The sequence below is a fragment of the Ambystoma mexicanum genome, chromosome 1p, assembly GCF_040938575.1.
Source record: "Ambystoma mexicanum isolate Mex_15411 chromosome 1p, UKY_AmexF1_1, whole genome shotgun sequence".
NCBI classification, from domain to species: domain Eukaryota; kingdom Metazoa; phylum Chordata; class Amphibia; order Caudata; family Ambystomatidae; genus Ambystoma; species Ambystoma mexicanum.
The window spans coordinates 145,671,858-145,695,763 of NC_090921.1; positions in this window are offsets into that span (position 1 = coordinate 145,671,858).

Genomic DNA, 23,906 nt, shown 5'->3' on the forward strand with positions numbered 1-23,906 from the left:
TCCCAGGACCCCATTTGTCAATTTGCATATTCAAGTAACTTTGGGTCTCACCCCAAGTTACTAGGGGAATCCAGACGTGGACCCCTTGCTCACTATTCTTAGAGATGCACAGCTCCTCCCTACTGGTGAGGTCCAACCAGAACAAAACACGTGTCTAGGGATGCTGTTGGTACTCTTGTTCAGAGGAGAATTGCCTAGCATTTCGGTGCTGGACTGCCCCAGGGCAGGGCAAAGACTGATATGTTTCGGATATTTCTTCTCTGTGAAAGATAGTGAGCTAAAGACTCTGAGTAAGTCTCTCATAACCAGGACTAATGTCTGGCACAGAGACTCCCATGACCCCCCCTTGTCAACTTGCATATTCAAGTTACTTTGAGTCTCACCCTAAGTTACTAGGGGAATCCAGACGTGGACCCCTTGCTCACTATTCTTAGAGAGGCACAGCTCCTCCCTAGTGATGAGGTCCAACCAGACTGAAACACGTGTCTGGGGATGCTGTTGGTACTCTTGTTCAGAGGAGAATTGCCTAGCATTTCGGTGCTGGACTGCACCAGGACAGAACAAAGACTGATATGTTTGGGATATTTCTTCTCTGTGAAAGATAGTGAGCTAAAGATTCTGTGTAAGTCTCTCGTAACCAGGACTAATGTCTGGCACAGAGACTCCCAGGACCCCCCTTGTCAACTCGCATATTCAAGTAACTTTGGGTCTCACCATAAGTTACTAGGGGAATCCAGGCGTGGACCCCTTGTTCACTATTCTTAGAGAGGCACAGCTCCTCCCTACTGATAAGGTCCAACCAGACCAAAACACGTGTCTGGGGATGCTGTTGGTACTCTTGTTCAGTGGAGAATTGCCTAACATTTCAGTGCTGGACTGCCCCAGGGCAGGACAAAGACTGATATGTTTGGGATATTTCTTCTCTGTGAAAGATAGTGAGCTAAAGACTCTTGTAACCAGGACTAATGTCTGGCAGAGAGACTCCCAGGACCCCATTTGTCAATTTGCATATTCAAGTAACTTTGGGTCTCACCCTAAGTTACTAGGGGAATCCAGACGTGGACCCCTTGCTCACTATTCTTAGAGAGGCACAGCTCCTCCTTACTGATGAGGTGAAACCAGACCAAAACACGTGTCTTGGGTTGCTGTTTGTACTGTTGTTCAGAGAAGAATTGACTAGCATTTCGGTGCTGGACTGCCCCAGGGCAGGACAAAGACTGATATGTTTGGGATATTTCTTCTCTGTGAAAGATAGTGAGCTAAAGACTCTGTGTAAATCTCTCGTAACCAGGACTAATGTCTGGCAGAGAGACTCCCAGCACCCCCCTTGTCAATTTGCATATTCAAGTAACTTTGGGTCTCACCATAAGTTACTAGGGGAATCCAGACGTGGACCCTTTGCTCACTATTCTTAGAGTGGCACAGCTCCTCCCTACTGATAAGGTCCAACCAGACCGAAACACGTGTCTGGGGATGCTGTTAGTACTCTTGTTCAGAGGAGAATTGCCTAACATTTAAATGCTGGACTGCCCCAGGACAGGACAAAGACTGATATGTTTGGGATATTTCTTCTCTGTGAAAGATAGTGAGCTAAAGACTCTGGGTAAGTCTCTTGTAACCAGGACTAATGTCTGGCAGAGAGACTCCCAGGACCCCATTTGTCAATTTACATATTCAAGTAACTTTGGGTCTCACCCTAAGTTACTAGGGGAATCCAGACGTGGACCCCTTGCTCACTATTCTTAGAGAGGCACAGCTCCTCCCTACTGATGAGGTCCAACCAGACCAAAACACGTGTCTGGGGATGCTATTTGTACTGTTGTTCAGAGGAGAATTGCTTAGCATTTCTGTGCTGGACTGCCCCAGGGAAGGACAAAGACTGATATGTTTGGGATATTTCTTCTTTGTGAAAGATAGTGAGCTAAAGACTCTGAGTAAGTCTCTCATAACCAGGACTAATGTCTGGCACAGAGACTCCCAGGACACCCCTTGTCAACTTGCATATTCAAGTTACTTTGAGTCTCACCCTAAGTTACTAGGGGAATCCAGACGTGGACGCCTTGCTCACTACTCTTAGAAAGGCACAGCTCCTCCCTACTGATGAGGTCCAACCAGACCGAAACATTTGTCTGGGGATGCTGTTGGTACTCTTGTTCAGAGGAGAATTGCCTAGCATTTCGGTGCTGGACTGCCACAGGGCAGGATAAAGATTGATATGTTTGGGATATATCTTCTCTGTGAAAGATAGTGAGCGAAAGACTCTGGGTAAGTCTCTCGTAACCAGGACTAATGTCTTGCAGAGAGACTCCCAGGACCCCCCTTGTCAATTTGCATATTCAAGTAACTTTGTGTCTCACCCTAAGTTACTAGGGGAATCCAGACGTGGACCCCTTGCACATTATTCTTAGAGAGGCACAGCTCCTCCCTACTGATGAGGTCCAACCAGACTGAAACACTTGTCTGGGGATGCTGTTGGTACTCTTGTTCAGAGGAGAATTGCCTAGCATTTCGGTGCTGGACTGCGCCAGGACAGGACAAAGACTGATATGTTTGGGATATTTCTTCTCTGTGAAAGATAGTGAGCTAAAGACTCTGTGTAAGTCTCTCGTAACCAGGACTAATGTCTGGCACAGAGTCTCCCAGGACCCCCCTTGTCAACTTGCATATTCAAGTAACTTTGGGTCTCACCATAAGTTACTAGGGGAATCCAGACGTGGACCCCTTGCTCACTATTCTTAGAGAGGCACAGCTCCTCCCTACTGATAAGGTCCAACCAGACCGAAACACGTGTCTGGGGATGCTGTTGGTACTCTTGTTCAGAGGAGAATTGCCTAACATTTCGGTGCTGGACTGCCCCAGGGAAGGACAAAGACTGATATGTTTGGGATATTTCTTCTTTGTGAAAGATAGTGAGCTAAAGACTCTGAGTAAGTCTCTCATAACCAGGACTAATGTCTGGCACAGAGACTCCCAGGACACCCCTTGTCAACTTGCATATTCAAGTTACTTTGAGTCTCACCCTAAATTACTAGGGGAATCCAGACGTGGACCCCTTGCTCACTATTCTTAGAGAGATACAGCTCCTCCCTACTGATGAGGTCCAACCAGACCAAAACACGTGTCTAGGGATGCTGTTTGTACTGTTGTTCAGAGGAGAATTGCCTTGCATTTCGGTGCTGGACTGCCCCAGGGAAGGACAAAGACTGATATGTTTGGGATATTTCTTCTTTGTGAAAGATAGTGAGCTAAAGACTCTGAGTAAGTCTCTCGTAACCAGGACTAATGTCTGGCACAGAGACTCCCAGGACACCCCTTGTCAACTTGCATATTCAATTTACTTTGAGTCTCACCCTAAGTTACTAGGGGAATCCAGACGTGGACCCCTTGCTCACTACTCTTAGAAAGGCACAGCTCCTCCCTACTGATGAGTTCCAACCAGACCGAAACATTTGTCTGGGGATGCTGTTGGTACTCTTGTTCAGAGGAGAATTGCCTAGCATTTCGGTGCTGGACTGCCACAGGGCAGGATAAAGACTGATATGTTTGGGATATATCTTCTCTGTGAAAGATAGTGAGCGAAAAACTCTGGGTAAGTCTCTCGTAACCAGGACTAATGTCTGGCAGAGAGACTCCCAGGACCCCCCTTGTCAATTTGCATATTCAAGTAACTTTGGGTCTCACCCTAAGTTACTAGGGGAATCCAGACGTGGACCCTTGCACATTATTCTTAGAGAGGCACAGCTCCTCCCTACTGATGAGGTCCAACCAGACCGAAACATGTGTCTGGGGATGCTGTTGGTACTCTTGTTCAGAGGAGAATTGCCTAACATTTCAGTGCTGGACTGCCCCAGGGCAGGACAAAGACTGACATGTTTGGGATATTTCTTCTCTGTGAAAGATAGTGAACTTAAGACTCTGGGTAAGTCTCTTGTAACCAGGACTAATGTCTGGCAGAGAGACTCCCAGGACCCCATTTGTCAATTTGCATATTCAAGTAACTTTGGGTCTCACCCTAAATTACTAGGGGAATCCAGACGTGGACCCCTTGCTCACTATTCTTAGAGAGACACAGCTCCTCCCTACTGATGAGGTCCAACCAGACCAAAACACGTGTCTAGGGATGCTGTTTGTACTGTTGTTCAGAGGAAAATTGCCTTGCATTTCGGTGCTGCACTGCCACATGGTAGGACAAAGACTGATATGTTTGGGATATTTCTTCTCTGTGAAAGATAGTGAGCTAAAGACTCTGTGTAAGTCTCTCGTAACCAGGATTAATGTCTGGCACAGAGACTCCCAGGACACCCCTTGTCAACTTGCATATTCAAGTTACTTTGAGTCTCACCCTAAGTTACTAGGGGAATCCAGACGTGGACCCCTTGCTCACTACTCTTAGAGAGGCACAGCTCCTTCCTACTGATGAGGTCCAACCAGACCGAAACATGTGTCTGGGGATGCTGTTGGTACTCTTGTTCAGAGGAGAATTGCCTAACATTTCAGTGCTGGACTGCCCCAGGGCAGGACAAAGACTGACATGTTTGGGATATTTCTTCTCTGTGAAAGATAGTGAACTAAAGACTCTGGGTAAGTCTCTTGTAACCAGGACTAATGTTTGGCAGAGAGACTCCCAGGACCCCATTTGTCAATTTGCATATTCAAGTAACTTTGGGTCTCACCCTAAATTACTAGGGGAATCCAGACGTGGACCCCTTGCTCACTAGTCTTAGAGAGACACAGCTCCTCCCTACTGATGAGGTCCAACCAGACCAAAACACGTGTCTAGGGATGCTGTTTGTACTGTTGTTCAGAGGAGAATTGCCTTGCATTTCGGTGCTGCACTGCCACATGGTAGGACAAAGACTGATATGTTTGGGATATTTCTTCTCTGTGAAAGATAGTGAGCTAAAGACTCTGTGTAAGTCTCTCGTAACCAGGATTAATGTCTGGCACAGGACACCCCTTGTCAACTTGCATATTCAAGTTACTTTGAGTCTCACCCTAAGTTACTAGGGGAATCCAGACGTGGACCCCTTGCTCACTACTCTTAGAGAGGCACAGCTCCTTCCTACTGATGAGGTCCAACCAGACCGAAACATGTGTCTGGGGATGCTGTTGGTACTCTTGTTCAGAGGAGAATTGCCTAGCATTTCGGTGCTGGACTGTGCCAGGGCAGGACAAAGACTGATATGTTTGGGATATATCTTCTCTGTGAAAGATAGTGAGCGAAAGACTCTGGGTAAGTCTCTCGTAACCAGGACTAATGTCTGGCAGAGAGACTCCCAGGACCCCCCTTGTCAATTTGCATATTCAAGTAACTTTGGGTCTCACCTTAAGTTACTAGGGGAATCCAGACGTGGACCCCTTGCACATTATTCTTAGAGAGGCACAGCTCTTCCCTACTGATGAGGTCCAACCAGACTGAAACACTTGTCTGGGGATGCTGTTGGTACTCTTGTTCAGAGGAGAATTGCCTAGCATTTCGGTGCTGGACTGCGCCAGGACAGGACAAAGACTGATATGTTTGGGATATTTCTTCTCTGTGAAAGATAGTGAGCTAAAGACTCTGTGTAAGTCTCTCGTAACCAGGACTAATGTCTGGCACAGAGTGTCCCAGGACCCCCCTTGTCAACTTGCATATTCAAGTAACTTTGGGCCTCACCATAAGTTACTAGGGGAATCCAGACGTGGACCCCTTGCTCACTATTCTTAGAGAGGCACAGCTCCTCCCTACTGATAAGGTCCAACCAGACCGAAACACGTGTCTGGGGATGCTGTTGGTACTCTTGTTCAGAGGAGAATTGCCTAACATTTCAGTGCTGGACTGCCCCAGGGCAGGACAAAGACTGATATGTTTGGGATATTTCTTCTCTGTGAAAGATAGTGAGCTAAAGACTCTGGGTAAGTCTCTTGTAACCAGGACTAATGTCTGGCTGAGAGACACCTAGGACCCCATTTGTCAATTTGCATATTCAAGTAACTTTGGGTCTCACCCTAAATTACTAGGGGAATCCAGACGTGGACCCCTTGCTCACTATTCTTAGAGAGGCACAGCTCCTCCCAACTGATGAGGTCCAACCAGACTGAAACACGTGTCTGGGGTTGCTGTTGGTACTCTTGTTCAGAGGAGAATTGCCTAGCATTTCGGTGCTGGACTGCCCCAGGGCAGGACAAAGACTGATATGTTTGGGATATTTCTTCTCTGTGAAAGATAGTGAGCTAAAGACTCTGGGTAAGTCTCTTGTAACCACGTCTAATGTCTGGCAGAGAGACTCCCAGGACCCCATTTGTCAATTTGCATATTCAAGTAACTTTGGGTCTCACCCTAAGTTACTAGGGGAATCCAGACGTGGAGCCCTTGCTCACTATTCTTAGAGAGGCACAGCTCCTCCCTACTGATGAGGTCCAACCAGACCAAAACACGTGTCTGGGGATGCTGTTTGTTCTGTTGTTCAGAGGAGATTTGCCTTGCATTTCGGTGCTGGACTGCCCCAGGGAAGGACAAAGACTGATATGTTTGGGATATTTCTTCTTTGTGAAAGATAGTGAGCTAAAGACTCTGAGTAAGTCTCTCGTAACCAGGACTAATGTCTGGCACAGAGACTCCCAGGACACCCCTTGTCAACTTGCATATTCAAGTTACTTTGAGTCTCACCCTAAGTTACTAGGGGAATCCAGACGTGGACCCCTTGCTCACTACTCTTAGAAAGGCACAGCTCCTCCCTACTGATGAGGTTCAACCAGACCGAAACATTTGTCTGGGGATGCTGTTGGTACTCTTGTTCAGAGGAGAATTGCCTAGCATTTCGGTGCTGGACTGCCACAGGGCAGGATAAAGACTGATATGTTTGGGATATATCTTCTCTGGGAAAGAGAGTGAGCGAAAGACTCTGGGTAAGTCTCTCGTAACCAGGACTAATGTCTGGCAGAGAGACTCCCAGGACCCCCCTTGTCAATTTGCATATTCAAGTAACTTTGGGTCTCACCCTAAGTTAATAGGGGAATCCAGACGTGGACCCCTTGCTCATTATTCTTAGAGAGGCACAGCTCCTCCCTACTGATGAGGTCCAACCAGACTGAAACACTTGTCTGGGGATGCTGTTGGTACTCTTGTTCAGAGGAGAATTGCCTAGCATTTCGGTGCTGGACTGCGCCAGGACAGGACAAAGACTGATATGTTTGGGATATTTCTTCTCTGTGAAAGATAGTGAGCTAAAGACTCTGTGTAAGTCTCTCGTAACCAGGACTAATGTCTGGCACAGAGTCTCCCAGGACCCCCCTTGTCAACTTGCATATTCAAGTAACTTTGGGTCTCGCCCTAAGTTACTAGGGGAATCCAGACGTGGACCCCTTGCTCACTATTCTTAGAGAGGCACAGCTCCTCCCTACTGATAAGGTCCAACCAGACCGAAACACGTGTCTGGGGATGCTGTTGGTAATCTTGTTCAGAGGAGAATTGCCTAACATTTCAGTGCTGGACTGCCCCAGCGCAGGACAAAGACTGATATGTTTGGGATATTTCTTCTCTGTGAAAGATAGTGAGCTAAAGACTCTGGGTAAGTCTCTTGTAACCAGGACTAATGTCTGGCAGAGAGACTCCCAGGACCCCATTTGTCAATTTGCATATTCAAGTAACTTTGGGTCTCACCCTAAATTACTAGGGGAATCCAGACGTGGACCCCTTGCTCACTATTCTTAGAGAGGCACAGCTCCTTTCTACTGATGAGATCCAACCAGACCAAAACACGTGTCTAGGGATGCTGTTTGTACTGTTGTTCAGAGGAGAATTGCCTTGCATTTCGGTGCTGGACTGCCCCATGGCAGGACAAAGACTGATATGTTTGGGATATTTCTTCTCTGTGAAAGATAGTGAGCTAAAGACTCTGTGTAAGTCTCTCGTAACCAGGATTAATGTCTGGCACAGAGACTCCCAGGACACCCCTTGTCAACTTGCATATTCAAGTTACTTTGAGTCTCACCCTAAGTTACTAGGGCAATCCAGACGTGGACCCCTTGCTCACTACTCTTAGAGAGGCACAGCTCCTCCCTACTGATGAGGTCCAACCAGACCGAAACATGTGTCTGGGGATGCTGTTGGTACTCTTGTTCAGAGGAGAATTGCCTAGCATTTCGGTGCTGGACTGTGCCAGGGCAGGACAAAGACTGATATGTTTGGGATATATCTTCTCTGTGAAAGATAGTGAGCGAAAGACTCTGGGTAAGTCTCTCGTAACCAGGACTAATGTCTGGCAGAGAGACTCCCAGGACCCCCCTTGTCAATTTGCATATTCAAGTAACTTTGGGTCTCACCCTAAGTTACTAGGGGAATCCAGACGTGGATCCCTTGCACATTATTCTTAGAGAGGCACAGCTCCTCCCTACTGATGAGGTCCAACCAGACTGAAACACTTGTCTGGGGATGCTGTTGGTACTCTTGTTCAGAGGAGAATTGCCTAGCATTTCGGTGCTGGACTGCGCCAGGACAGGACAAAGACTGATATGTTTGGGATATTTCTTCTCTGTGAAAGATAGTGAGCTAAAGACTCTGTGTAAGTCTCTCGTAACCAGGACTAATGTCTGGCACAGAGTCTCCCAGGACCCCCCTTGTCAACTTGCATATTCAAGTAACTTTGGGTCTCACCATAAGTTACTAGGGGAATCCAGACGTGGACCCCTTGCTCACTATTCTTAGAGAGGCACAGCTCCTCCCTACTGATAAGGTCCAACCAGACCAAACACGTGTCTGGGGATGCTGTTGGTACTCTTGTTCAGAGGAGAATTGCCTAACATTTCAGTGCTGGACTGCCCCAGGGCAGGACAAAGACTGATATGTTTGGGATATTTCTTCTCTGTGAAAGATAGTGAGCTAAAGACTCTGGGTAAGTCTCTTGTAACCAGGACTAATGTCTGGCTGAGAGACACCTAGGACCCCATTTGTCAATTTGCATATTCAAGTAACTTTGGGTCTCACCCTAAATTACTAGGGGAATCCAGACGTGGACCCCTTGCTCACTATTCTTAGAGAGACACAGCTCCTCCCTACTGATGAGGTCCAACCAGACCAAAACACGTGTCTAGGGATGCTGTTTGTACTGTTGTTCAGAGGAGAATTGCCTTGCATTTCGGTGCTGGACTGCCCCAGGGAAGGACAAAGACTGATATGTTTGGGATATTTCTTCTTTGTGAAAGATAGTGAGCTAAAGACTCTGAGTAAGTCTCTCGTAACCAGGACTAATGTCTGGCAGAGAGACTCCCAGGAACCCCCTCTTCAATTTGCATATTCAAGTAACTTTGGGTCTCACCCTAAGTTACTAGGGGAATCCAGACGTGGTCCGCTTGCTCACTATTCTTAGAGAGGCACAGCTCCTCCCAACTGATGAGGTCCAACCAGACTGAAACACGTGTCTGGGGTTGCTGTTGGTACTCTTGTTCAGAGGAGAATTGCCTAGCATTTCGGTGCTGGACTGCCCCAGGGCAGGACAAAGACTGATATGTTTGGGATATTTCTTCTCTGTGAAAGATAGTGAGCTAAAGACTCTGGGTAAGTCTCTTGTAACCAGGACTAATGTCTGGCAGAGAGACTCCCAGGACCCCATTTGTCAATTTGCATATTCAAGTAACTTTGGGTCTCACCCTAAGTTACTAGGGGAATCCAGACGTGGACCCCTTGCTCACTATTCTTAGAGAGGCACAGCTCCTCCCTACTGATGAGGTCCAACCAGACCAAAACACGTGTCTGGGGATGCTGTTGGTACTCTTGTTCAGAGGAGAATTGCCTAACATTTCAGTGCTGGACTGCCCCAGGGCAGGACAAAGACTGATATGTTTGGGATATTTCTTCTCTGTGAAAGATAGTGAGCTAAAGACTCTGGGTAAGTCTCTTGTAACCAGGACTAATGTCTGGCTGAGAGACACCTAGGACCCCATTTGTCAATTTGCATATTCAAGTAACTTTGGGTCTCACCCTAAATTACTAGGGGAATCCAGACGTGGACCCCTTGCTCACTATTCTTAGAGAGACACAGCTCCTCCCTACTGATGAGGTCCAACCAGACCAAAACACGTGTCTAGGGATGCTGTTTGTACTGTTGTTCAGAGGAGAATTGCCTTGCATTTCGGTGCTGGACTGCCCCAGGGAAGGACAAAGACTGATATGTTTGGGATATTTCTTCTTTGTGAAAGATAGTGAGCTAAAGACTCTGAGTAAGTCTCTCGTAACCAGGACTAATGTCTGGCAGAGAGACTCCCAGGAACCCCCTCTTCAATTTGCATATTCAAGTAACTTTGGGTCTCACCCTAAGTTACTAGGGGAATCCAGACGTGGTCCGCTTGCTCACTATTCTTAGAGAGGCACAGCTCCTCCCAACTGATGAGGTCCAACCAGACTGAAACACGTGTCTGGGGTTGCTGTTGGTACTCTTGTTCAGAGGAGAATTGCCTAGCATTTCGGTGCTGGACTGCGCCAGGACAGGACAAAGACTGATATGTTTGGGATATTTCTTCTCTGTGAAAGATAGTGAGCTAAAGACTCTGTGTAAGTCTCCTGTAACCAGGACTAATGTCTGGCACAGAGACTCCCAGGAACCCCCTTGTCAACTTACATATTCAAGTTACTTTGAGTCTCGCCCTAAGTTACTAGGGGAATCCAGACGTGGACCCCTTGCTCACTATTCTTAGAGAGGCACAGCTCCTCCCTACTGATGAGTTCCAACAAGACCAAAACACGTGTCTGGGGATGCTGTTTGTACTGTTGTTCAGAGGAGAATTGCCTAGTATTTCTGTGCTGGACTGCCCCAGGGCAGGACAAAGACTGATATGTTTGGGATATTTCTTCTTTATGAAAGATAGTGAGCTAAAGACTCTGAGTAAGTCTCTCGTAACCAGGACTAATGTCTGGCACAGAGACTCCCATGACCCCCCTTGTCAACTTGCATATTCAAGTTACTTTGAGTCTCACCCTAAGTTACTAGGGGAATCCAGACGTGGACCCCTTGCTCACTATTCTTAGAGAGGCACAGCTTCTCCCTACTGGTGAGGTCCAACCAGACCAAAACACGTGTCTAGGGATGCTGTTGGTACTCTTGTTCAGAGGAGAATTGCCTTGCATTTCGGTGCTGGACTGCCCCATGGCAGGACAAAGACTGATATGTTTGGGATATTTCTTCTCTGTGAAAGATAGTGAGCTAAAGACTCTGTGTAAGTCTCTCGTAACCAGGACTAATGTCTGCAACAGAGACTCCCAGGACACCCCATATTCAAGTTACTTTGAGTCTCACCCTAAGTTACTAGGGGAATCCAGACGTGGACCCCTTGCTCACTACTCTTAGAAAGGCACAGCTCCTCCCTACTGATGAGGTCCAACCAGACCGAAACATTTGTCTGGGGATGCTGTTGGTACTCTTGTTCAGAGGAGAATTGCTTAGCATTTCAGTGCTGGACTGCCCCAGGGCAGGACAAAGACTGATATATTTGGGATATTTCTTCTCTGTGAAAGATAGTGAGCTAAAGACTCTGTGTAAGTCTCTCGTAACCAGGACTAATGTCTGGCACAGAGACTCTAAGGACCCCCCTTGTCAACTTGCATATTCAAGTAACTTTGGGTCTCACTCTAAGTTACTAGGGGAATCCAGACGTGGACCCCTTGCTCACTATTCTTAGAGAGGCACAGCTCCTCCCTTCTGGTGAGGTCCAACCAGAACAAAACACGTGTTTAGGGATGCTGTTGGTACTCTTGTTCAGAGGAGAATTGCCTAGCATTTCGGTGCTGGACTGCCCCAGGGCAGGACAAAGACTGATATGTTTGGGATATTTCTTCTCTGTGAAAGATAGTGAGCTAAAGACTCTGGGTAAGGCTCTCGTAACCAGGACTAATGTCTGGCAGAGAGACTCCCAGGACCCCATTTGTCAATTTGCATATTCAAGTAACTTTGGGTCTCACCCTAAGTTACTAGGGGAATCCAGACGTGGACCCCTTGCTCACTATTCTTAGAGATGCACAGCTCCTCCCTACTGGTGAGGTCCAACCAGAACAAAACACGTGTCTAGGGATGCTGTTGGTACTCTTGTTCAGAGGAGAATTGCCTAGCATTTCGGTGCTGGACTGCCCCAGGGCAGGGCAAAGACTGATATGTTTCGGATATTTCTTCTCTGTGAAAGATAGTGAGCGAAAGACTCTGGGTAAGTCTCTCGTAACCAGGACTAATGTCTGGCAGAGAGACTCCCAGGACCCCCCTTGTCAACTTGCATATTCAAGTTACTTTGAGTCTCACCATAAGTTACTAGGGGAATCCAGACGTGGACCCCTTGCTCACTACTCTTAGAGAGGCACAGCTCCTCCCTACTGATGAGGTCCAACCAGACTGAAACACTTGTCTGGGGATGCTGTTGGTACTCTTGTTCAGAGGAGAATTGCTTAGCATTTCGGTGCTGGACTGCGCCAGGACAGGACAAAGACTGATATGTTTGGGATATTTCTTCTCTGTGAAAGATAGTGAGCTAAAGACTATGTGTAAGTCTCCTGTAACCAGGACTAATGTCTGGCACAGAGACTCCCAGGAACCCCCTTGTCAACTTGCATATTCAAGTTACTTTGAGTCTCACCCTAAGTTACTAGGGGAATCCAGACGTGGACCCCTTGCTCACTATTCTTAGAGAGGCACTGCTCCTCCCTACTGGTGAGGTCCAACCAGACCGAAACATTTGTCTGGGGATGCCGTTGGTACTCTTGTTCAGAGGAGAATAGCTTAGCATTTCGGTGCTGGACTGCCCCAGGGCAGGACAAAGACTGATATGTTTGGGATATTTCTTCTCTGTGAAAGATAGTGAGCTAAAGGCTCTGGGTAAGTCTCTTGTAACCAGGACTAATGTCTGGCAGAGAGACTCCCAGGACCCCATTTGTCAATTTGCATATTCAAGTAACTTTGGGTCTCACCCTAAGTTACTAGGGGAATCCAGACGTGGACCCCTTGCTCACTATTCTTAGAGAGGCACAGCTCCTCCCTACTGATGAGGTCCAACCAGACCAAAACATGTGTCTGGGGATGCTGTTTGTACTGTTGTTCAGAGGAGAATTGCCTAGCATTTCAGTGCTGGATTGCCCCAGGGCAGGACAAAGACTGATATGTTTGGGATATTTCTTCTTTGTGAAAGATAGTGAGCTAAAGACTCTGAGTAAGTCTCTCATAACCAGGACTAATGTCTGGCACAGAGACTCCCATGACCCCCCCTTGTCAACTTGCATATTCAAGTTACTTTGAGTCTCACCCTAAGTTACTAGGGGAATCCAGACGTGGACCCCTTGCTCACTATTCTTAGAGAGGCACAGCTCCTCCCTAGTGATGAGGTCCAACCAGACTGAAACACGTGTCTGGGGATGCTGTTGGTACTCTTGTTCAGAGGAGAATTGCCTAGCATTTCGGTGCTGGACTGCACCAGGACAGGACAAAGACTGATATGTTTGGGATATTTCTTCTCTGTGAAAGATAGTGAGCTAAAGATTCTGTGTAAGTCTCTCGTAACCAGGACTAATGTCTGGCACAGAGACTCCCAGGACCCCCCTTGTCAACTCGCATATTCAAGTAACTTTGGGTCTCACCATAAGTTACTAGGGGAATCCAGGCGTGGACCCCTTGTTCACTATTCTTAGAGAGGCACAGCTCCTCCCTACTGATAAGGTCCAACCAGACCAAAACACGTGTCTGGGGATGCTGTTGGTACTCTTGTTCAGTGGAGAATTGCCTAACATTTCAGTGCTGGACTGCCCCAGGGCAGGACAAAGACTGATATGTTTGGGATATTTCTTCTCTGTGAAAGATAGTGAGCTAAAGACTCTTGTAACCAGGACTAATGTCTGGCAGAGAGACTCCCAGGACCCCATTTGTCAATTTGCATATTCAAGTAACTTTGGGTCTCACCCTAAGTTACTAGGGGAATCCAGACGTGGACCCCTTGCTCACTATTCTTAGAGAGGCACAGCTCCTCCTTACTGATGAGGTGAAACCAGACCAAAACACGTGTCTTGGGTTGCTGTTTGTACTGTTGTTCAGAGAAGAATTGACTAGCATTTCGGTGCTGGACTGCCCCAGGGCAGGACAAAGACTGATATGTTTGGGATATTTCTTCTCTGTGAAAGATAGTGAGCTAAAGACTCTGTGTAAATCTCTCATAACCAGGACTAATGTCTGGCAGAGAGACTCCCAGCACCCCCCTTGTCAATTTGCATATTCAAGTAACTTTGGGTCTCACCATAAGTTACTAGGGGAATCCAGACGTGGACCCTTTGCTCACTATTCTTAGAGTGGCACAGCTCCTCCCTACTGATAAGGTCCAACCAGACCGAAACACGTGTCTGGGGATGCTGTTAGTACTCTTGTTCAGAGGAGAATTGCCTAACATTTAAGTGCTGGACTGCCCCAGGGCAGGACAAAGACTGATATGTTTGGGATATTTCTTCTCTGTGAAAGATAGTGAGCTAAAGACTCTGGGTAAGTCTCTTGTAACCAGGACTAATGTCTGGCAGAGAGACTCCCAGGACCCCATTTGTCAATTTACATATTCAAGTAACTTTGGGTCTCACCCTAAGTTACTAGGGGAATCCAGACGTGGACCCCTTGCTCACTATTCTTAGAGAGGCACAGCTCCTCCCTACTGATGAGGTCCAACCAGACCAAAACACGTGTCTGGGGATGCTGTTTGTACTGTTGTTCAGAGGAGAATTGCTTAGCATTTCGGTGCTGGACTGCCCCAGGGAAGGACAAAGACTGATATGTTTGGGATATTTCTTCTTTGTGAAAGATAGTGAGCTAAAGACTCTGAGTAAGTCTCTCATAACCAGGACTAATGTCTGGCACAGAGACTCCCAGGACACCCCTTGTCAACTTGCATATTCAAGTTACTTTGAGTCTCACCCTAAGTTACTAGGGGAATCCAGACGTGGACGCCTTGCTCACTACTCTTAGAAAGGCACAGCTCCTCCCTACTGATGAGGTCCAACCAGACCGAAACATTTGTCTGGGGATGCTGTTGGTACTCTTGTTCAGAGGAGAATTGCCTAGCATTTCGGTGCTGGACTGCCACAGGGCAGGATAAAGATTGATATGTTTGGGATATATCTTCTCTGTGAAAGATAGTGAGCGAAAGACTCTGGGTAAGTCTCTCGTAACCAGGACTAATGTCTGGCAGAGAGACTCCCAGGACCCCCCTTGTCAATTTGCATATTCAAGTAACTTTGGGTCTCACCCTAAGTTACTAGGGGAATCCAGACGTGGACCCCTTGCACATTATTCTTAGAGAGGCACAGCTCCTCCCTACTGATGAGGTCCAACCAGACTGAAACACTTGTCTGGGGATGCTGTTGGTACTCTTGTTCAGAGGAGAATTGCCTAGCATTTCGGTGCTGGACTGCGCCAGGACAGGACAAAGACTGATATGTTTGGGATATTTCTTCTCTGTGAAAGATAGTGAGCTAAAGACTCTGTGTAAGTCTCTCGTAACCAGGACTAATGTCTGGCACAGAGTCTCCCAGGACCCCCCTTGTCAACTTTCATATTCAAGTAACTTTGGGTCTCACCATAAGTTACTAGGGGAATCCAGACGTGGACCCCTTGCTCACTATTCTTAGAGAGGCACAGCTCCTCCCTACTGATAAGGTCCAACCAGACCGAAACACGTGTCTGGGGATGCTGTTGGTACTCTTGTTCAGAGGAGAATTGCCTAACATTTCGGTGCTGGACTGCCCCAGGGAAGGACAAAGACTGATATGTTTGGGATATTTCTTCTTTGTGAAAGATAGTGAGCTAAAGACTCTGAGTAAGTCTCTCATAACCAGGACTAATGTCTGGCACAGAGACTCCCAGGACACCCCTTGTCAACTTGCATATTCAAGTTACTTTGAGTCTCACCCTAAATTACTAGGGGAATCCAGACGTGGACCCCTTGCTCACTATTCTTAGAGAGATACAGCTCCTCCCTACTGATGAGGTCCAACCAGACCAAAACACGTGTCTAGGGATGCTGTTTGTACTGTTGTTCAGAGGAGAATTGCCTTGCATTTCGGTGCTGGACTGCCCCAGGGAAGGACAAAGACTGATATGTTTGGGATATTTCTTCTTTGTGAAAGATAGTGAGCTAAAGACTCTGAGTAAGTCTCTCGTAACCAGGACTAATGTCTGGCACAGAGACTCCCAGGACACCCCTTGTCAACTTGCATATTCAATTTACTTTGAGTCTCACCCTAAGTTACTAGGGGAATCCAGACGTGGACCCCTTGCTCACTACTCTTAGAAAGGCACAGCTCCTCCCTACTGATGAGTTCCAACCAGACCGAAACATTTGTTTGGGGATGCTGTTGGTACTCTTGTTCAGAGGAGAATTGCCTAACATTTCAGTGCTGGACTGCCCCAGGGCAGGACAAAGACTGATATGTTTGGGATATATCTTCTCTGTGAAAGATAGTGAGCGAAAAACTCTGGGTAAGTCTCTCGTAACCAGGACTAATGTCTGGCAGAGAGACTCCCAGGACCCCCCTTGTCAATTTGCATATTCAAGTAACTTTGGGTCTCACCCTAAGTTACTAGGGGAATCCAGACGTGGACCCTTGCACATTATTCTTAGAGAGGCACAGCTCCTCCCTACTGATGAGGTCCAACCAGACCGAAACATGTGTCTGGGGATGCTGTTGGTACTCTTGTTCAGAGGAGAATTGCCTAACATTTCAGTGCTGGACTGCCCCAGGGCAGGACAAAGACTGACATGTTTGGGATATTTCTTCTCTGTGAAAGATAGTGAACTAAAGACTCTGGGTAAGTCTCTTGTAACCAGGACTAATGTCTGGCAGAGAGACTCCCAGGACCCCATTTGTCAATTTGCATATTCAAGTAACTTTGGGTCTCACCCTAAATTACTAGGGGAATCCAGACGTGGACCCCTTGCTCACTATTCTTAGAGAGACACAGCTCCTCCCTACTGATGAGGTCCAACCAGACCAAAACACGTGTCTAGGGATGCTGTTTGTACTGTTGTTCAGAGGAAAATTGCCTTGCATTTCGGTGCTGCACTGCCACATGGTAGGACAAAGACTGATATGTTTGGGATATTTCTTCTCTGTGAAAGATAGTGAGCTAAAGACTCTGTGTAAGTCTCTCGTAACCAGGATTAATGTCTGGCACAGAGACTCCCAGGACACCCCTTGTCAACTTGCATATTCAAGTTACTTTGAGTCTCACCCTAAGTTACTAGGGGAATCCAGACGTGGACCCCTTGCTCACTACTCTTAGAGAGGCACAGCTCCTTCCTACTGATGAGGTCCAACCAGACCGAAACATGTGTCTGGGGATGCTGTTGGTACTCTTGTTCAGAGGAGAATTGCCTAACATTTCAGTGCTGGACTGCCCCAGGGCAGGACAAAGACTGACATGTTTGGGATATTTCTTCTCTGTGAAAGATAGTGAACTAAAGACTCTGGGTAAGTCTCTTGTAACCAGGACTAATGTCTGGCAGAGAGACTCCCAGGACCCCATTTGTCAATTTGCATATTCAAGTAACTTTGGGTCTCACCCTAAATTACTAGGGGAATCCAGACGTGGACCCCTTGCTCACTAGTCTTAGAGAGACACAGCTCCTCCCTACTGATGAGGTCCAACCAGACCAAAACACGTGTCTAGGGATGCTGTTTGTACTGTTGTTCAGAGGAGAATTGCCTTGCATTTCGGTGCTGCACTGCCACATGGTAGGACAAAGACTGATATGTTTGGGATATTTCTTCTCTGTGAAAGATAGTGAGCTAAAGACTCTGTGTAAGTCTCTCGTAACCAGGATTAATGTCTGGCACAGGACACCCCTTGTCAACTTGCATATTCAAGTTACTTTGAGTCTCACCCTAAGTTACTAGGGGAATCCAGACGTGGACCCCTTGCTCACTACTCTTAGAGAGGCACAGCTCCTTCCTACTGATGAGGTCCAACCAGACCGAAACATGTGTCTGGGGATGCTGTTGGTACTCTTGTTCAGAGGAGAATTGCCTAGCATTTCGGTGCTGGACTGTGCCAGGGCAGGACAAAGACTGATATGTTTGGGATATATCTTCTCTGTGAAAGATAGTGAGCGAAAGACTCTGGGTAAGTCTCTCGTAACCAGGACTAATGTCTGGCAGAGAGACTCCCAGGACCCCCCTTGTCAATTTGCATATTCAAGTAACTTTGGGTCTCACCTTAAGTTACTAGGGGAATCCAGACGTGGACCCCTTGCACATTATTCTTAGAGAGGCACAGCTCCTCCCTACTGATGAGGTCCAACCAGACTGAAACACTTGTCTGGGGATGCTGTTGGTACTCTTGTTCAGAGGAGAATTGCCTAGCATTTCGGTGCTGGACTGCGCCAGGACAGGACAAAGACTGATATGTTTGGGATATTTCTTCTCTGTGAAAGATAGTGAGCTAAAGACTCTGTGTAAGTCTCTCGTAACCAGGACTAATGTCTGGCACAGAGTGTCCCAGGACCCCCCTTGTCAACTTGCATATTCAAGTAACTTTGGGCCTCACCATAAGTTACTAGGGGAATCCAGACGTGGACCCCTTGCTCACTATTCTTAGAGAGGCACAGCTCCTCCCTACTGATAAGGTCCAACCAGACCGAAACACGTGTCTGGGGATGCTGTTGGTACTCTTGTTCAGAGGAGAATTGCCTAACATTTCAGTGCTGGACTGCCCCAGGGCAGGACAAAGACTGATATGTTTGGGATATTTCTTCTCTGTGAAAGATAGTGAGCTAAAGACTCTGGGTAAGTCTCTTGTAACCAGGACTAATGTCTGGCTGAGAGACACCTAGGACCCCATTTGTCAATTTGCATATTCAAGTAACTTTGGGTCTCACCCTAAATTACTAGGGGAATCCAGACGTGGACCCCTTGCTCACTATTCTTAGAGAGGCACAGCTCCTCCCAACTGATGAGGTCCAACCAGACTGAAACACGTGTCTGGGGTTGCTGTTGGTACTCTTGTTCAGAGGAGAATTGCCTAGCATTTCGGTGCTGGACTGCCCCAGGGCAGGACAAAGACTGATATGTTTGGGATATTTCTTCTCTGTGAAAGATAGTGAGCTAAAGACTCTGGGTAAGTCTCTTGTAACCACGTCTAATGTCTGGCAGAGAGACTCCCAGGACCCCATTTGTCAATTTGCATATTCAAGTAACTTTGGGTCTCACCCTAAGTTACTAGGGGAATCCAGACGTGGACCCCTTGCTCACTATTCTTAGAGAGGCACAGCTCCTCCCTACTGATGAGGTCCAACCAGACCAAAACCCGTGTCTGGGGATGCTGTTTGTTCTGTTGTTCAGAGGAGATTTGCCTTGCATTTCGGTGCTGGACTGCCCCAGGGAAGGACAAAGACTGATATGTTTGGGATATTTCTTCTTTGTGAAAGATAGTGAGCTAAAGACTCTGAGTAAGTCTCTCGTAACCAGGACTAATGTCTGGCACAGAGACTCCCAGGACACCCCTTGTCAACTTGCATATTCAAGTTACTTTGAGTCTCACCCTAAGTTACTAGGGGAATCCAGACGTGGACCCCTTGCTCACTACTCTTAGAAAGGCACAGCTCCTCCCTACTGATGAGGTTCAACCAGACCGAAACATTTGTCTGGGGATGCTGTTGGTACTCTTGTTCAGAGGAGAATTGCCTAGCATTTCGGTGCTGGACTGCCACAGGGCAGGATAAAGACTGATATGTTTGGGATATATCTTCTCTGGGAAAGAGAGTGAGCGAAAGACTCTGGGTAAGTCTCTCGTAACCAGGACTAATGTCTGGCAGAGAGACTCCCAGGACCCCCCTTGTCAATTTGCATATTCAAGTAACTTTGGGTCTCACCCTAAGTTAATAGGGGAATCCAGACGTGGACCCCTTGCTCATTATTCTTAGAGAGGCACAGCTCCTCCTTACTGATGAGGTCCAACCAGACTGAAACACTTGTCTGGGGATGCTGTTGGTACTCTTGTTCAGAGGAGAATTGCCTAGCATTTCGGTGCTGGACTGCGCCAGGACAGGACAAAGACTGATATGTTTGGGATATTTCTTCTCTGTGAAAGATAGTGAGCTAAAGACTCTGTGTAAGTCTCTCGTAACCAGGACTAATGTCTGGCACAGAGTCTCCCAGGACCCCCCTTGTCAACTTGCATATTCAAGTAACTTTGGGTCTCGCCCTAAGTTACTAGGGGAATCCAGACGTGGACCCCTTGCTCACTATTCTTAGAGAGGCACAGCTCCTCCCTACTGATAAGGTCCAACCAGACCGAAACACGTGTCTGGGGATGCTGTTGGTAATCTTGTTCAGAGGAGAATTGCCTAACATTTCAGTGCTGGACTGCCCCAGGGCAGGACAAAGACTGATATGTTTGGGATATTTCTTCTCTGTGAAAGATAGTGAGCTAAAGACTCTGGGTAAGTCTCTTGTAACCAGGACTAATGTCTGGCAGAGAGACTCCCAGGACCCCATTTGTCAATTTGCATATTCAAGTAACTTTGGGTCTCACCCTAAATTACTAGGGGAATCCAGACGTGGACCCCTTGCTCACTATTCTTAGAGAGGCACAGCTCCTTTCTACTGATGAGATCCAACCAGACCAAAACACGTGTTTAGGGATGCTGTTTGTACTGTTGTTCAGAGGAGAATTGCCTTGCATTTCGGTGCTGGACTGCCCCATGGCAGGACAAAGACTGATATGTTTGGGATATTTCTTCTCTGTGAAAGATAGTGAGCTAAAGACTCTGTGTAAGTCTCTCGTAACCAGGATTAATGTCTGGCACAGAGACTCCCAGGACACCCCTTGTCAACTTGCATATTCAAGTTACTTTGAGTCTCACCCTAAGTTACTAGGGCAATCCAGACGTGGACCCCTTGCTCACTACTCTTAGAGAGGCACAGCTCCTCCCTACTGATGAGGTCCAACCAGACCGAAACATGTGTCTGGGGATGCTGTTGGTACTCTTGTTCAGAGGAGAATTGCCTAACATTTCGGTGCTGGACTGTGCCAGGGCAGGACAAAGACTGATATGTTTGGGATATATCTTCTCTGTGAAAGATAGTGAGCGAAAGACTCTGGGTAAGTCTCTCGTAACCAGGACTAATGTCTGGCAGAGAGACTCCCAGGACCCCCCTTGTCAATTTGCATATTCAAGTAACTTTGGGTCTCACCCTAAGTTACTAGGGGAATCCAGACGTGGATCCCTTGCACATTATTCTTAGAGAGGCACAGCTCCTCCCTACTGATGAGGTCCAACCAGACTGAAACACTTGTCTGGGGATGCTGTTGGTACTCTTGTTCAGAGGAGAATTGCCTAGCATTTCGGTGCTGGACTGCGCCAGGACAGGACAAAGACTGATATGTTTGGGATATTTCTTCTCTGTGAAAGATAGTGAGCTAAAGACTCTGTGTAAGTCTCTCGTAACCAGGACTAATGTCTGGCACAGAGTCTCCCAGGACCCCCCTTGTCAACTTGCATATTCAAGTAACTTTGGGTCTCACCATAAGTTACTAGGGGAATCCAGACGTGGACCCCTTGCTCACTATTCTTAGAGAGGCACAGCTCCTCCCTACTGATAAGGTCCAACCAGACCGAAACACGTGTCTGGGGATGCTGTTGGTACTCTTGTTCAGAGGAGAATTGCCTAACATTTCAGTGCTGGACTGCCCCAGGGCAGGACAAAGACTGATATGTTTGGGATATTTCTTCTCTGTGAAAGATAGTGAGCTAAAGACTCTGGGTAAGTCTCTTGTAACCAGGACTAATGTCTGGCTGAGAGACACCTAGGACCCCATTTGTCAATTTGCATATTCAAGTAACTTTGGGTCTCACCCTAAATTACTAGGGGAATCCAGACGTGGACCCCTTGCTCACTATTCTTAGAGAGACACAGCTCCTCCCTACTGATGAGGTCCAACCAGACCAAAACACGTGTCTAGGGATGCTGTTTGTACTGTTGTTCAGAGGAGAATTGCCTTGCATTTCGGTGCTGGACTGCCCCAGGGAAGGACAAAGACTGATATGTTTGGGATATTTCTTCTTTGTGAAAGATAGTGAGCTAAAGACTCTGAGTAAGTCTCTCGTAACCAGGACTAATGTCTGGCAGAGAGACTCCCAGGAACCCCCTCTTCAATTTGCATATTCAAGTAACTTTGGGTCTCACCCTAAGTTACTAGGGGAATCCAGACGTGGTCCGCTTGCTCACTATTCTTAGAGAGGCACAGCTCCTCCCAACTGATGAGGTCCAACCAGACTGAAACACGTGTCTGGGGTTGCTGTTGGTACTCTTGTTCAGAGGAGAATTGCCTAGCATTTCGGTGCTGGACTGCCCCAGGGCAGGACAAAGACTGATATGTTTGGGATATTTCTTTTCTGTGAAAGATAGTGAGCTAAAGACTCTGGGTAAGTCTCTTGTAACCAGGACTAATGTCTGGCAGAGAGACTCCCAGGACCCCATTTGTCAATTTGCATATTCAAGTAACTTTGGGTCTCACCCTAAGTTACTAGGGGAATCCAGACGTGGACCCCTTGCTCACTATTCTTAGAGAGGCACAGCTCCTCCCTACTGATGAGGTCCAACCAGACCAAAACACGTGTCTGGGGATGCTGTTGGTACTCTTGTTCAGAGGAGAATTGCCTAACATTTCAGTGCTGGACTGCCCCAGGGCAGGACAAAGACTGATATGTTTGGGATATTTCTTCTCTGTGAAAGATAGTGAGCTAAAGACTCTGGGTAAGTCTCTTGTAACCAGGACTAATGTCTGGCTGAGAGACACCTAGGACCCCATTTGTCAATTTGCATATTCAAGTAACTTTGGGTCTCACCCTAAATTACTAGGGGAATCCAGACGTGGACCCCTTGCTCACTATTCTTAGAGAGACACAGCTCCTCCCTACTGATGAGGTCCAACCAGACCAAAACACGTGTCTAGGGATGCTGTTTGTACTGTTGTTCAGAGGAGAATTGCCTTGCATTTCGGTGCTGGACTGCCCCAGGGAAGGACAAAGACTGATATGTTTGGGATATTTCTTCTTTGTGAAAGATAGTGAGCTAAAGACTCTGAGTAAGTCTCTCGTAACCAGGACTAATGTCTGGCAGAGAGACTCCCAGGAACCCCCTCTTCAATTTGCATATTCAAGTAACTTTGGGTCTCACCCTAAGTTACTAGGGGAATCCAGACGTGGTCCGCTTGCTCACTATTCTTAGAGAGGCACAGCTCCTCCCAACTGATGAGGTCCAACCAGACTGAAACACGTGTCTGGGGTTGCTGTTGGTACTCTTGTTCAGAGGAGAATTGCCTAGCATTTCGGTGCTGGACTGCCCCAGGGCAGGACAAAGACTGATATGTTTGGGATATTTCTTCTCTGTGAAAGATAGTGAGCTAAAGACTCTGGGTAAGTCTCTTGTAACCAGGACTAATGTCTGGCAGAGAGACTCCCAGGACCCCATTTGTCAATTTGCATATTCAAGTAACTTTGGGTCTCACCCTAAGTTACTAGGGGAATCCAGACGTGGACCCCTTGCTCACTATTCTTAGAGAGGCACAGCTCCTCCCTACTGATGAGGTCCAACCAGACCAAAACACGTGTCTGGGGATGCTATTTGTACAGTTGTTCAGAGGAGAATTGCCTAGCATTTCGGTGCTGGACTGCCCCAGGGAAGGACAAAGACTGATATGTTTGGGATATTTCTTCTTTGTGAAAGATAGTGAGCTAAAGACTCTGAGTAAGTCTCTCGTAACCAGGACTAATGTCTGGCACAGAGACTCCCAGGACACCCCTTGTCAACTTGCATATTCAAGTTACTTTGAGTCTCACCCTAAGTTACTAGGGGAATCCAGACGTGGACCCCTTGCTCACTACTCTTAGAAAGGCACAGCTCCTCCCTACTGATGAGG